General features: G+C 41.9%; 1 protein-coding gene across 9 annotated transcripts in view; it reads right to left on the bottom strand.

The window, feature by feature from the left end:
• The window catches only part of ZNF438 (zinc finger protein 438), a 190,844-nt gene that overhangs the window by 80,419 nt on the left and 98,339 nt on the right, over positions 1-12,086 (bottom strand). For 3 of the 9 annotated variants that reach the window (XM_055092584.2, XM_063607307.1, XM_063607308.1), the window contains one exon: positions 6,810-6,919. The exons of the other annotated variants lie outside the window; for them this stretch is intronic. The gene's annotated coding sequence lies outside the window, so the exon portion shown is untranslated. The remainder of the gene's footprint in view (positions 1-6,809; positions 6,920-12,086) is intronic. 9 annotated transcript variants of the gene reach the window in all.

The following is a 12,086-nucleotide window of genomic DNA, read 5'->3' on the forward strand; positions in this document are numbered from 1 at the left end:
CCCTGACTTACTCTGCTGGCTAGGATCTCTGACACAATATTGAACAGAAATGGTGATACTGGGCAGCTTTGTCTTTTAAGAGTTAGATTATATCTGTTGATGCCCAGAACTAATTTTAATTTCACCGAATAATCTGGGGAAGATTACTTGCTTTTGCTTTGAACATTTCTACTACAGAGATAAGAATACTATTTTTTAAAGTTTCAAATACTGAAAATGTTTATCCAGAAAGTATAAAAGAATGTATAATACAAAGACAAAGAAATAACATGAAGACAAAAAAGAGATGCAATATAGTATTATGTTATTAAAACAAAATAAAAGTTATCGCATTAACCTGTCCAAAATTTGCTATCCCCTTCACAGTGTGGGAGCTGTCACTGGGAAGTGGTTGCCCAGTCAAAATTTTCCCTTTCCAAGCCTTTCCAACCTTGTATCACATGTGGCCTTGTGAGTAGTTCTCCCCAATAGAATGTCAGTGAGAATGACTGAATGCCAACTTCCAGGTTAAGGTTCCTCAGAAGCAGCAGGTAAGGTATGTTCATGCTCTTTCCCCAGCTGCTAGAGGACTCCAAGGCCCACATTATGGAAGGTCACCAAATGATCAAGAATGCCTTCAATGCACTGCTTCATTAGCAATAAATGCACTTTAACTGGATTTAAGCTGTTATACAATTTGGGTACATTTATAATAGCTGGCTTTCCCTAATACAAGAAAAATGGTATTTTTGAGGGGGATGCTGACATTAAAAAAACTAAAACATATGGTGACTGCTTAGCAGCCAAACAGCAGGAGATGAAGAAACTGAGAAAAGGATAGAAAGGTACTTATGTCACACAGTCATAAAACACTTACTAAAAATACTGCTTGCCAAAACTAATCTTTGGTGATTGAAGTGAAAAAGTGGTTGCCTCCAGAGGTTTAAAGTAGGCAATTAACTAGAAATGGACATCCATCTTGGGCAATGGAATGTCTGATATCATATTTTGGGTAGTAGTTACACGGATGTACATAATTGTCAAAACTCGCTGAACTCAACACAAGAGCTGTGAGTTTACTGTATGTAAGTTATAGCTCAATTTTTAAACATGCCTGATACAACTTCAAAAGCAGAACAAGTGTCTACCAAGCCCACGTCTATGGAGAAAAGAGATGAACAATATTAGAATAACAAAGTACGGCTAGGCGCAGTCGCTCACATCTGTAATCCCAGCACTTTGGGAGGCCGAGGCGAGTGGATCACAAAGTCAAGAGTTCGAGACTAGCCTGGCCAATATGGTGAAACCCCATCTCTACTAAAAATACAAAAATTAGCCAGGTGTGGTGGCGGGTGCCTGTAGTTCCAGCTACTGGGGAGGCTGATACAGGAGAATCACTTGAACCCGGAAGGCAGAGGTTGCAGTGAGCCAAGATTGTGCCACTGCACTCCAGCCTGAGCGACAGAGTGGAAAAAAAAAAAAACAACAAAGTACTACTTGTTGCACTTATCAAAGATTATAAATAAGAAATGTGCACAGGCAAGCACTGACAGATTTGAGGGCAGAAATGAATGGAAATAGAAAATTCAGAAATTTGGGGAGCTCCTAGGATTATAAGCGCTGACTGCTTCTGGAATTCACATGGTAAAAAAGAAGACTGAAAAAAACTGGCCCATTGTATTTTCTTAGGCAAACAGAGGGACTCAGCCTTGTTGTAAATCAAGTTAAGTAGGTTAATTTTCCGATGGCCATACAAGAGTCTCCGGTAAGTTGAGAGAGAAGAGAATAAAAATAAGGAAACAAAGAAATATATTAGACTTGGGAATTTTTGGTGTGCTTATTGACTAGAGTGACCATAACACACGTTGTCTAAACTGGGGTAGTTTTCAGAGTAGAAGAGAGTATTATTACTTAACGTGCCAAGACAAGAGATTTCAGCCAAGGCTGCCTTGCCAGCCTGATCCACACAGTCACTCCAATGCTAGCACATGTTATTAACTACAAGATAGGTCAAAAGCCATCTCAGTTTTGGAGGAATGGCATTGCCAAAACCCCCACAAGTGATACCTATAAGCCTTTGACTGTTTGACCCTTAAAACAATGCTCAAGCTCCCTGAATTGCAAGAACAGAAAGAAGGAAACAAAGGCTATATAGTCTCCACAAAGGGCATGTTCCCCAATGTCCACATATATATGACCTTGGAGGAAAATGGGCAAGGAAGAAACTTCCAGAAGGCAGAATCAGGTCCTGAGAACAATAAACAAAGAAGTTCCTCCCAGACAGCAGGATCAGAAGCTAATGAAGGAACATTTCCCACCCTAGCTAAAGATTCTTCAATATGCTTCCTGCCATCCATTATTTTTGTCACTGTCAGTATTCCTAATCCTAGATGTTCCCTTAGTTTTAGCAGATTAAACGCAAACTTATAATGTGCTAACTGGCCTAATGCAGTAAATTACAGACATTGCACGTAAAGTGATGGTGAAAATAAACCCGAAGGGTCTTTTACAAAGATCACTGAACTGATGGCCAGGAGGCTCTTATTTCATCCAACCTTCACTATTAATTGTGTGATCCTGGATAAATCATGACTTCTCAGGACTTCAGTTCTTTCATTTGCGAAATGAATAAGAGGATGCCTTCCAGTTTTTTAATTCTAACTTAAAATTCTTGACCTCACTGAGCCAAAAAAAAGTACAGAAATTCTCTACAAAATATCCATAATAGACTAGTTGGTCCAGTTTTTACAGCAAAAGCAATTCAGCATAATTCTAAGAAGTTACATTGGCAAGAAAAAATTCTGGCACTCTTATTTCTGATTTGTCTATTTTATTTGGGTCTCAGTACAATAAGGAATAAAATGTAACCTTTTTTCAGTGGGAAAAGACACTTACTTTCTATTTCATTAAGTTTTAGAAGCTAATCCAAAGAGAGGGGACGGAACTCCACCCACTTCAAAATGTCAATACTTTTATAATATTTACACACTAGAATTTAGAACATCTGAAAAATCAAAATGCAATTTGGAATAGACTTTTAATCTAAAAGTACCATAATAACATTTATTAGTTACATAGTCAATAATAGTCATTGAATCCTAAAAATAATATTTTTTCTAGTAATTAAAATCTGAAAAATATGCCTGCTAAATTTCAACTTTTGATGTCTCCTCTAACTTTCAGAAGAAAATAACATTCAGGATTCTGTCTTCTTCACTGACGAAAGGGAAGACAAAAACTAATACTCTACATTGAAACTTTGTTATTTATCATGATCCAGTGGTACACTTGTTTATAAATATAAATATAAGGGCCAAACATTCAAAGAGAATAGGACCCAAACTTTGTCACTTCAAATCACAACGTTTGGACAAAAAAAAAAAAAAGCAAACATTCTGCAAACCCTGCTATCAATTTGAGTACTGATATTTAAAAGTCTTATTTGTTCTTATTCAAAGCACTTTTTTTTGACATTTGTTTTTCCTGCTGCTCTAAGATCAGACCAGACATTCAGTTAACTCTACCCTCCACTGTCCCCGAGTCCTGGTCTAGATTCTCTGTAGTTCCAATTTTTTCAGAGAACAAACCCCTCATCTCATGGAGTTGGGGAACATTGCTGTCCAGCTGGAGTGAGGTGAAGACCTGGGAGTTCAGCTGGTCCTTTTACAGACTTTCAGCTGATCATCTGTTTTTAGCACCATGCCTCCCTTCCTCCTTCAACCTCCTGATATCACTGTCATCTCCTCTGCAGGTGCTTTGGGTTTTGCCCTTCTGGTACTAAGTTACTGTATCATATGCTTTCTGTTTCAGATTTTATGGTTTAAGGTAACTGATGAGATCTACCTCTGACAAAAAGAGTTGGAATTTTTGTTTCTATTTCCTTTGTTTTATGCTAAGATTTTAATAGAAGAAAGCAGGTGGTGGCCAGGCACAGTGGCTTATGCCTGCAATCCCAGCACTTTGGGAGGCCAAGGTGGGCAGATCACAAGATCGGCAAATCAAGACTGTGTCTGAAATTGGTGGGTTCTTGGTCTCACTGACTTCAAGATGAAGCCATGGACCCTCGCAGTGAGTGTTACAGTTCTTACAGGTCGTGTGTCCGGAGTTTGTTCCTTCTGATGTTCAGACGTGTTCGGACTTCCTTCTGGTGGGTTCGTGGTCTGGCTGGTTTCAGGAGTGAAGCTGCAGACCTTCGCAGTGAGTGTTACAGCTCTTAAGGCGGTGTGTCTGGAGTTGTTCATTCCTCCTGGTGGGTTCGTGGTCTCGCTGGCCTCAGAAGTGAAGCTGCAGATCTTCGTGGTGATTGTTACAGCTCATAAAGGCAGTGTGGACCCAAAGAGTGAGCAGCAGCAAGATTTATTGCAAAGAGTGAAAGAACAAAGCTTTCACAAACAAAGTACGGAAGGGGATGCGAGCGAGTTGCCGCTGCTGGCTGGGGTAGCCTGCTTTTATTCCCTTATCTGGCCTCACCCACATCCTGATGATTGGTCCATTTTACAGAGAGCTGACTGATCCATTTTGACAGGGTGCTGATTGGTGTGTTTACAATCCCTGAGCTAGACACAGAGTGCTGATTGGTGCATTTACAATCCTCCAGCTAGACATAAAAGTTCTCCAAGTCCCCACCAGATTAGCTAGACACAGAGCACTGATTGGTGCATTTACAAACCTTTAGCTAGACACAGAGTGCTAATTGGTGCATTTACAAACCCCAAGCTAGACATAAAAGTTCTCCAAGTCCCCAACTGACTCAGGAGCCCAGCTGGCTTTGCCTAGTGGATCCCTCGCCAAGGCCGCAGGCAGAGCTGCGGCCAGTCCCGCGCCCACACTCCTCAGCCCTTGGGCAGTTGATGGGAGCAGGTGCCGCAGAGCAGGGGGCGGTGCCCGTAGGGGAGGCTCAGGCCTGGCGGGAGCCCATTTGGTTGGGGGGAGGTGGGGGGGGGAGTGCGGGGCTCAGGCATGGCGGGTTGCAGGTCCCGAGCCCTGCCCGGTGGGAAGGTGGCTGAGACCCGGCAAGAATTCAAGCACGGCGTGGGCGGGCTGGCAGTGTTGGGGGACGCGGTGCACCCTCCGCAGCTGTTGACCCAGGTGCTAAGCCCCTCACTGCCCAGGGCCAACACTCCTGGGCTCACCTGGAACTCACACTGGCCTGCAAGTGCAGTGCGCAGCCCTGGTTCCCACCCGCGCATCTCCCTCCACATCTCCCCACAAGCAGAGGGAGCCGGCTCTGGCCTCAGCCAGCCCAGAGAGGGGCTCCCACAGTGCAGCAGTGGGCTGAAGGGCTCCTCAAGCGTGGCCAGAGTGGACGCCATGGCCTGAGGAGGTGCCGAGAGCAAGCGAGGGCTGCTGGCACATTGTCACCTCTCAAGACCCTCCTGACCAACATGGTGAAACCCCACCTCTACTAAAATACACACACACACAAAAATTAGCTGGGCATGGTGGTGAGTGCCTGTAGTCCCAGTTACTCAGGAGGCTGAGGCAGGGGAAAAGCTTGAATCCAGGAGGCGGAGGTCGTAGTAAGCCGAGATCATGCCACTGCACTCCAGCCTGGCGACAGAGAGAAACTCAGTCAAAAAAAAAAAAAAAAAAAAAAAAAAAGCAAATGGTTCTTTCCTAAAACCAGAAACTGCCATCTGAATGATTTCACATACCATTTTTAATGGTTTGAAGTCAGGACAGTTTTGTTTTGCTAAGCACACATTCCCATTTTTCTTCTGGTTCCTTTGGAGAAAGCCTCTCCTACTCTGTGAGACCCTCACGGGGCTTGCAGTCACTGGGCTATGCCCCTCTACTGGAGCACTGGGAAAACATACCAAGGCTGGCCCACCCGTTTACCCCATTCCCAGGCCACAGTGACACATGAGGTCAAAGACAGTCAATCCACATCTTCTCTGAGGCAGGTAGGTAGACATTTGGTGTGACAGGTTCTCTTTCTGTTGAGATTGCTAAATTGGATGGACAACCATCTTGAGCTGCTAGTGGTCATCTTACTGACCATGCCTGTCTGAAAAATGACAAATAATGAAACCAGCAGAGGAAAAGGAGTCCAAATGAGATCATTTGAGTTTTTGGCTGAAACCATGCCTGAAGCCAGATGCACCTCTGGAAACCATAGTTACAGAAACAATTAAGTTTCCTTTATTTTCATAAACTGGTTTGAGCTGGCTTTCTTTCATTTGCAACTGAAGCAGTCCTGATGAACACATCATTGAATCTAAATGTTCCAATTACTAATACTTGAACAACAGAAATAACACTTTTTTTTTGCCCCAAATTAAATACCCTAACTTCTTTTATTCCAATAAAATTGCAAATCAGAAATAACGTTTGCATGTGTCCCTTTCACCATTTAGGTCAAATACTTTGACTTTAGTTGAATATTCACGTCTTCAAGGTAGCAGTATCTTTGAGAATGAAGTGTATGTATACTCTATAGTACGAAAAACCCAATAGCCACTAACCTACTGAACAGTTTTCTTCCAGGTACGTCAGACATTCTTGCCAATTCTTTACACCTTCTCTATCAGAGCTCTCAGATTTTTAATAAAGATCAAGTTGTGTAATTATTTTATGTAAAGTCTATGTGGAAAAATGAAATAATATATCTCAAAATATTTGTTCCCTTGGGAGGAAACGTATAATTTAAATTCAAAGAATTATTCAGTCTCAATCTCTGACCCAGAGACTGGGGACCAGGATAATTTTAATCTAAAGATTTATAAGGAGAAGGTAGAGGGTAATAACGTGCTCCCAAGGAGACAAGTAGGAAGGCTTAGAAGTCAGTGTTCCTTGGACACTCTCCCTGGAGTAACTTTCTTCATTATTACCTACAGGCCATTGTGCTCAGCAACCCAACAGGCAATATCTAAGCTTCTGGGTTTGAAGTTCTTTGGGTCTTCAGTTAGCTTCAAGTGCATATAGGGGCCAGGCAGGTAATCTAAAAGAGTGAGCAGGGTAACATTTTTAAAGTATTACAGTTGTATGCATTAAAAAAAAACTTATTAAAATTCTAGTCTCTCTCTTTTTATTTTTTCACACAACAATTCTACCTACTATCCCTGGTTTTTCCATGGTTTCATAATGCTATCTTAAATAATAGTTTTTGGCACTGGTACTCCTTGTATACATTTAAATTACATATGAATAAGAGCTAATAATAACAATAGTTCAGTTTATTGAGCATATAGTATGTGCCAGGCAATGTACTAAGTGCTTTACATATGTTAACTTATTTTGTCCTTACTGCAATCCTATAATAACCTTACAGGATTGTGCCACTATCCCATTGCATAGATGAGAGCACTGAGGCAGTGGGTAATCAGCTTACCCAAGATCACATAGCAAATAAGTTGTGAAGTTGAATGCAGCACTCTGCCTCAAGGAACCCTGCCCTTAACCATTACTCTGCACTCTACAAAGAAATATGCCATCGGTTATGGGTTGAATTATGACCCCAAAATGATATGTTGAAGTCCTAACCCCCAGTACCTGTGAATATGACCTTATTTGGAAATAGGGTCTCTGCAGATATAATCAGGTTAAAATGAGTTCATACCAGATTAGGGTCTTTGCAGATATAATCAGGTTAAAATGAGTTCATACCAGGTTAGGGTGTGCCCTAATCCAATGTACTGGTATCCTCACAAGAGGAGGAAAATTTGGATGTAGACAGACACAGAGGGAAGACACTCATAAGATGGAATCAGATTGGCATCATGCTACCACAAGGCAAGGAATGCCTGGGGCTACCAGAAGCCAGAAGAGGCAAGGCAGAATCCTCCCCATGAGCCTCTGAGGGAACATGGTCCTGCCAGCACCTTGACTTTAGATTTCTAGCCTTTAGAACTATAAGAGAATAAATTTCTGTTATTTAAAGCCACCCAGTTTGTAGTACTTGCTTATGTAGTCCTAGAAAATTAATACCATCTCTCACTTATATTGAAATATGTCATCCAATCAATTTGCTATTTCCAATTTTAACACAGATGGTGGTATAAGTAACATTTAAACCTTCCTCTAAATTCTGTTCAAAGAAAAACAACAGCCAGGGGTGTTATAGGTTACAACCTATAATGTAAAAGCACAGCCTCCCATCTAATAGAGGCAGCTTCTACTTAGCTCTAGCTGGTTACTGCCACATGCAAGAGCAGGACCAAAGTTGCCAGTTTCCAAGAGAATGTGGAAATATGGATTTGTGCATTAAATTATTTAACAACAAATTATATCAGTTACTAGTTAAAATAATACTTGTTAACAAGCAATTTATGCTTGAAAAACAAAAGAGCCAGGCATCATGACTTGCACCTGTAATTCCAGTAACTCAGGAGGCTGAGGTGGGAGGGTCGCTTGAGCCTAGCAGTTCAAGGCTACTGTGAGTTATGATAAGGCCACTGTACTTCATCTTGGGTGACAGAGTGAGACCCTGTCTGTAAAATTAATAATAATTAAAATAAAAAACATTACGCAGGCTATGCAGGCTACAGAAAACACATTTATGAACCAAACTTGTCAAGAGGTCCAGATTTTTGCAATCTCTGTTGTATGTTTTCTTTGTTTTCCATGTCTACTGCCCCTTACACTTCACTTGACCTGGCCCCAATTGCAGCTACCCATCTACCAGATATAGAAAGCAGGCACAGTGTGGGCACTGGGAGACACACTGAAATCAGCGCTTGAGGCCAGGCGCGGTGGCTCACGCCTGTAATCCCAACGCTTTGGGAGACCGAGGTGGGTGGATCACGAGGTCAGGAGATCGAGACCATCCTGGCTAACACAGTGAAACCCTGTCTCTACTAAAAATACAAAAAATTAGCCGGGTGTGGTGGCAGGTGCCTGTAGTCCCAGCTACTCGGGAGGCTGAGGCAAGAGAATGGTGTGAATCCGGGAGGCGGAGCTTGCAGTGAGCCAAGATCGCGCCACTATACTCCAGCCTGGGCGACAGAGTGAGACTCCATCTCAAAAAAAGAAAAAGAAAAAAAAAAAAAAAAAAGAAATCAGCACTTGAGGACTGGGGAACCCTCTTTGGGATGTACCGAGTTGGCAGATGCAGAAGAGTTGCACGCACTCAGGAATCCAAGCCCAAATGGGTGCACTCTCCTTGATCCGTATCTGTGTATCTGAAGCGTAATACTGCTCCTCTACTCGTTAGTTGGTGTCCCATGTAGAAAAGACTTAGAGCTTTAACTGGGTAAAGGTTTTGTGTAAGGCTAGGAAAATGACTTTAACATTTCTCAGGCTCACTGTCACTTCATTCACAGCACTATCCTTACAATTTATTGAGTTCCCCAAACTTCTTACGTCTTGTATACATATATTTGAAGCATTTGTAAGTTGATATTAATAGCTCATAACTGTCTTTCAGTACTCACCATATTGTAACCTATAAAACTTGTTCAGAAACTTGCAAACATTTTTGAAAAGCAGTTTTGTAAAAACAGTTGTACGAAATGTCTTTATTCCTCAGGTGTGTTCTAAAACTTCAAAAATGTAAGAAAAATTGTTCTGAGAATGTTAATATCAACTCTAATCCAATAAGCCATATCGCTAGTTAGTAGTCTCATTGGCTACAAACATTTCTTCAGTGTCTATCAGAGTTCAGACCTATTTGCTATGGTATAGAAACTAATGATTGCTTCTGGCAAGTGAAAACAGGTACTTGATATGTTGCCAGGACATATCTACTACACTGAGGTATTAAATGCACAGTGAGACAGCTTGGAATACCACAGTGTTTGGAACTTACAAATCGGACCAACATTACTTTTAGTAAGTTTGTAGAGCAATGCTAGGAAGTAAAATACCATAAAATATGTCCAAATCATCTCATTTAATCTTTATTGTTGTTATTGTTGTGTTTTGCTTGAATTAAACATCTCTGAAAGTTCTATTGGTTTTCATACCTATGAAATCATTTGGAAACTCCCTAGCTTATTATTCTCACCACAACACCAAATGGTTGGTAAAGCAGGTTTTATCTCCATATTACAGATGAGGAAACTCAAGCTCAGTGGTGTTAAATAACTTGTTCAAGGTTGTTAGTGACAGAGGTTGTCTCAGTCCATTTAGTGTTGCTATAAATACGTCAGGCTGGGTGATTTATAAAGAAAAAAAGCCTTCTTTGGCTCATGGTTCTGCAGGCTGTACAGAAGGCATATAGTTCCAGCATCCATTTGGCTTCTGGTGAGGGCCTCAGGCTGTTTCCACTAATGGCTGGAGGCAAAAGGGAGAGCTGCATGTGCAGAGATCACATAGCAAGAGAGGAAGCAAGAGGGGAGGAGGTGCCACGCTCTTTTTAACAGCTCTTGGTGGAAACGAACAGAGCAAGGAGGGTGCCAAGACATTCATGAGGGATCTGCGCCCATAACTCAAACACCTCCCATTAGGTCTCACCTCAAACATGGGGATCAAATTTTAACATGAGATTTGGAGAGTGTATTAGTCTGTTCTCACACTGCTATAAAGAAATACCAGAAACTGGTTAATTTATAAAGAAAAAAGGTTGAATTGATTCACAGTTCCATGTAGCTGGAGAGGCCTCAGGAAACTTACAATCATGGCAAAAGGAAGCAGGCACGTCTTACATGGTGGCAGGCAAGAGAAAGCATGAGGAGTGAGGAGGGGAGAGCCCCTTATAAAACCATCAGATCTTGTGAGAACTCACTCACTATCATGAGAACAGCATGGGGGAACTGCCCCATGATCCAATCACCTCCCACTGGGTCTCTCCTTAGACATGTGGAAATTACGAGTATTACAATTCAAGATGAGATTTGGGTGGGGACACAGCCAAACCATATCAGAGGGGACAAACATCCAAACTATAGAAGAGGTGAAGCCGGTACTCAAACCTCCTAATTCTGAGTTCACTGATCTTACCTCACAAATAAAAGCCATGAAGATTTCTAAGACCAGGATGATGAGACAGTCAGACAGCCAGACCTGTAATCAAATCCAGTTTCTATTGCCAACTCGACTTATGACTTCGGTTTTTTTAAACCTTTAAAGCCCAATTTGCTCATTTGCAAAATGGAGTTAAAGTGGAAAAATACATGTAAAGAACATGGCACAAAGTGGGCACTTGATAAATGTTACCCCCTTTCTCTTCCCTCTCTACTACAGAATCCCTCAAATCTAAACAAACCATCCACTTTCTGGTTAAGCATTTGGGTGATTAGCAGAAATCTAAATAGCTATTAGAAATGTAACTCAGCCGGGCATGGTGGCTAATGCCTGTAATCCCAGCACTTTGGGAGGCCAAGGCAGGCAGATCACCTGAGGTCAGGAGTTCAAGACCAGCCTGGCCAAGATGGTGAAACCCCGTCTCTACTAAAAATACAAAAATTAGCCAGGCATGGTGGCAGGTGCCTGTAATCCCAGCTACTCAAGAGGCTGAGGCAGGAGAATCGCTTGAACCTGGGAGGCGGAGGTTACAATGAGCTGAGATCACACCATCACACTCCAGCCTAGGGGACGAGCAAGACTTCGTCTCAAAAAAAAATGTAATTCATAGGATGTGGAGATATTGATAAAACAACAATAAATGTATTGTCATGGACGAAGACCATGGTAGAAACTGTTGTCACATGTGTACTATTAAAGAATTGCCAAAAAAGTCATTGTTTTTAAATATTTTATGATGTTGAGCTTTTTTTTAAAAGGAGGCAGGTCACGTCAAACCTTTATGCTTTGAACTTATTCTCTGCTCTCTAATTAATGTGGTTCATTGCCTCCGAACATAAAAAAATTTTAAACACATCAAAGAGATATGAAATGTTTCTCACCTGTGGTGAGACTTGGGACTCCTCAGTGTGTGTACCTTAGCAGCTATCGTGTTCCTCTTGGACCAGAAGCAAAAGAACCACCAAGATCCTTTGTGTGTCTGTGCCACAAAAGAAATTCTGACTCCTTTACAACTCCTCTCTGCTGGCCCAGTTATCCCTTTGGATGAGCCTAGGGCAGGGGTGCTAATGGATTGACACCAGCAGGGGATGGGCCCAAATGGAGGGTGAGGGGCTGCATTCCTTGCCAAAGAGAAGCATAAATTCAGAGTAAGAACAGGTGCTGTAGTCAGGAGGCATGCTTGGGTCTAACATCAGAAAATTATG

This window comes from Pan paniscus, chromosome 8 (genome assembly GCF_029289425.2).
Source record: "Pan paniscus chromosome 8, NHGRI_mPanPan1-v2.0_pri, whole genome shotgun sequence".
NCBI classification, from domain to species: Eukaryota; Metazoa; Chordata; class Mammalia; order Primates; family Hominidae; genus Pan; species Pan paniscus.